General features: G+C 43.3%; 1 pseudogene across 1 annotated transcript; it reads right to left on the bottom strand.

Moving 5' to 3' along the window:
- Window positions 1-1,266: 1,266 nt before the first annotated feature.
- Window positions 1,267-3,522, bottom strand: LOC309859152 (kelch-like protein 13 pseudogene; annotated as a pseudogene). Its single transcript has one exon. The product of its transcript is annotated as a kelch-like protein 13 pseudogene (transcript).
- Between the last annotated feature and the right edge of the window lie 458 nt (window positions 3,523-3,980).

Here is a 3,980-nt window from a genome sequence, read left to right as displayed (position 1 = left end):
AATTTCATGGAAAGGGCCATTATGAAAAATATTTTTTTTTCATTATTTACATTCTAGTTCCAACTAAAATTATTAAGCTAAAACAATTGAGCTTTATTTTAATTTTGTTTATAATTTATTTTAATTTTTACATTTTTATTTATTTATTATTTTTAATTTTTTAATTTTTATTATAATTATTATAATTTATTTTAATTTTGTTTAATTTTTACTTATAATTATGTTTGATTATAACATAAATATTCTTAATGGGCCTGTTCTTTCATATGAATTAAACTCTTATTGGCTTCATGCCAAATATTCTAAAGAATCTGAATTAGCTGATGCTATATCTATGTGTATATATTCTTTTATTTTTTTTATTTTTTATTTTTTTGACATTAAATGCTTTTTTATTGAACAAAAAGAGATAAAACATGGAAGTTGAAATCACTGAGCAAAAGCAGCTCCCCAGGGGAGGCTGCTACACTTTGTACTAAATAACCTTATGAATTGAGAGTATACAGAACACAGATAATATGCAAGTTACCTTAACAGCAAATGAGAAGGCATAGATTACAGTTTCGGAAGGAAAAATTTGGTCAAGTGACAAATTTAGTTGCTCAACATTTCTAGCCCTTGTCCACCTAAATTCAGTAGGATTTTCCATGTGTGCTACTGAATTCCCATTTTAACGGAAGCTGCTTTTTGGTAGAAATTTTAAAAGATCATTCAGGTTTATTTGATGTGACATTCCATTTTTAAAATTTTGTGTCTGCTCAATGTACATGTGTGTATGTATTTATACACACTTTAGAAACCCCGAACTCTTGTTTCTAAGCAGAGGGGTCATGCTGTTTCTTTTTATTATTATTAATATTGGTGAATTTCAGTTATTATTTCTCCTGTGTGTCTAAGAAACTTCCTATGTTTTCAATGCACCCACGCAGATAGGTGGGTTGACAGATATGTCAAAAATACTTTATGAAAAGAGGGAGGTAGCTCATGCGAGTTGGCAACCTTTTGTCTATTGTTTCCTGTTAGAGCAAGCTGCCTCCCTTCGACATCTCACAGTCAAAGATGAAAGGAAAACTTTTTACTTTGAAGCCGAGTTAGCACAGTTGTACACTTACTACAATCCACCTTCGAGTTGGTTCGCTGGGCTTTCTAATGTAAGATGACAAATACCTTACACCCAATACACAGCATCGAAAAAGTACTGAAGAAACATTTTATAGACAATATCTTGGGTTGGTTTTTTTTTTTTGTGGGTTTTGTGTGTGTGTGTGTTTTGTTTTGTTTTGTTTTTATATGTTAAACATCAGCTTCAATGGGATACATTTCCAGAATGGTTTTGTTACCAACTTTATAAACACCCTAAGCCAAAGAAACAGCACAAATAACATCAATGTTGTCTTTTTTTTTTTTTTTCCAATATCTGTAACAATTACTGGAGGCTAATCCTTACATACACTACTAAAGGGGGCGCAAAAGAAGAGAATTCATGACACGCTGCAAAGATAGGAACACAGCATCTTAGTCGCGGGGCGGGGTTGATCTTAAGGTGCAGAAAAGGTGGACTCTCTAGAAGGTGATGGTGTGGTTTCTTGGGGAGGGAACACCGTGAGTGTACAAGCTCGGATGCCACCAAGGGACTCTGGGAGATCAAACACCTTATGCCACTCATCTTTGTCAGGGTCATATTTCTGCACTATCTCCACCATACAGCGATTATTCCAGGAATACCCACCGACCACGTAGATCTTATTTTCAAAGACTGCGACCCCGACATCGCTCTGCCCCCTTAACATGGCAGCAATTGGGGTCCACTGGTCAAGGATAGGTGAGTAGTATTCACAGCTTAGGACATCATCATAATCATTTGTGCCTCGGAAGTGATTGCCGCCAATGACGTAGAGCCTCTCGCCCACCATACACTCTGACCGTGGTCATCGGCGCCTTCTGGATCCATTTGTCAGTGTCCGGGTCAAAGCACATGAGCTCCTTTTGGAAAGTGTCATGAGTGATTCCCCCTGAAATATAAATGACTCCTCCATACACAGTTCCAGCATGGCCCTAGTGGGGTTCACTCATTTTGGCAACATAGGTCCATTCATTTGTTCTTGGATGGTAACACTCCACTGTGGGCAGTTCACCAGCTGCATTTCGCCCACCGACTGCGTACAGATATCCTTTGAGGGCACTTAGGTGGAAAAAGGTGCGCTTTTCATTTAAAGATGCAACCTGCATCCATTTATTGTAGCGAGGATCAAATCTGAAGACCATATCAACTGCTGTTTTTCCTTTTGTGTCATAATTGCTCTGTCCGCCGATGACATAGAGGAAATTTCCAATGACAGCAATGCCATGCTTGTACCGTGGGGCATCCATGGGGGCTAACGATTTCGATTCATGGGCCTTTTGATCATACATGCGCAATTCCTTGCTGACAACCAGCTGCTGCCTCAGAACTCCGAGTGTGACCAAATGAGTGGTGTCAGAGGGAATGGCAGTCCTGTCTGACTGCATCACTGGCTGCATGTATGGCATCATTTGGTAATTGCTGGCTTCCAAAAGGAGATTCACACAGGTATTATCAGTTCTCATGAAATCCACGGTTTGCACATAATTGATGAGCTCCTGCGGTGTCATCAGTGGAAATCCTATGTTCTTCATTAATTTGGCAGCAAAGTCCATCCGAGGCTCTTCTAGGCGTAGCCAGCGACAGGTAGCCTTAAAGAGCTCAAGTTCAGTGCAGTGCTTAAGGCTATTACTGGAAAGCACAAAGGCAAGATGCTCAAAAGGGAGCTTCAAGAACTCCCCAGTGCTCAGCAATGCGGGAAAATTCTTCAAGACAAAACTGTTGACATATTTATCCACTTCTGTCAGATTGTAGGTGTTGGCAATCTGACCAACTTCGACACAATTGTCTAAAGTGACCCCAGATATGAGAAATACTTTGCAGAAGTCCAAAACCGGCAGAATCTGAAGAAAACTGGAGCTTCGAGGGTGTCCTGAAGGTTGTCCATGTTAAGAGAAAGCTTTGCAGTATAAATGAAATCAATAATTTTCCTTAAGTCGACTTTGCTCACACCGTGAAGCTTAATGCACATTAAATCTTGTTCTTTCATTCCACCTGTGAACATTGCCTTGAAGTAATCACTAGCAGAGGCCATCATGACTCTATGCACAGGGACGGTGTCATCTGTGCCACCAGGCATCAGGGTCACATCGCAAAGCAATCCTTCAAGTCGAAGCTGGTCAAAGCCCTGTAACACCACCGAACTGTGGGTATTGCTGGTAAAGACGCGTGTGGTCCCTGCCTTGGAAGACCGCAGATGGGATGAGAGACCCATTTCGCTGCTTCCAAGGGACAATTTCATGTGCTGGTCCTCCTCTTCCACTAGAGATCGGTTACGGAGTATTGCAGCGACTGACTCCCCTCTATGAAGATGATCCATCACCTCTAACACTCGGATAATGACCTTGTTTGCCGCGTCCCCGCGTCCCGCCGTCCGTCAGTCCGCTGCCGCACTCCGAGGGCCAAAGAGAGAGTCGCACGGCGCAGCCGGGGCTCCCTCCCGCTTGCGAGACACCGCCCCCCCACCTCCGCAGCCCCTGGCTCGTCCTGGTCACTTCGCCCTCGCGCAGGTGGAGAGCAGGGACCCTAACCCGTCCGCCGATCCACTTATTTTCCAAAGTCCCCGTTCCCGGCTTCCCCGGAAGGGGAGATTGAGCTGCTGCGGCCGCATTGGCAGAGCCTCCGCCTGACCTCGGGGGTTGGGGGGTGCGGGGGGAGAGGGAGGGGGCGGGAGTCCAGTTAAGGAGGGGAGGGGGCGGGGGGAGCGAGCTCGCGGGCGGGGGGAACATGGCGGCTGGGGTGGCCCCGGCGGCGCCTCGTATATATTCTTTTTTAAAATTAAATTAAATTAAATTAAATTGTGTGTGTGTGTGTGTTCCAAAATTCATTGTTTATGCACCACACCCAGTGCTCCATGCAA

Source organism: Mustela nivalis, assembly GCF_964662115.1.
Source record: "Mustela nivalis genome assembly, chromosome: 2".
Taxonomy (NCBI): domain Eukaryota; kingdom Metazoa; phylum Chordata; class Mammalia; order Carnivora; family Mustelidae; genus Mustela; species Mustela nivalis.
The sequence above is the reverse complement of the archived record's forward strand: the minus strand, read 5'-3'. Positions and strand labels throughout refer to the sequence as shown.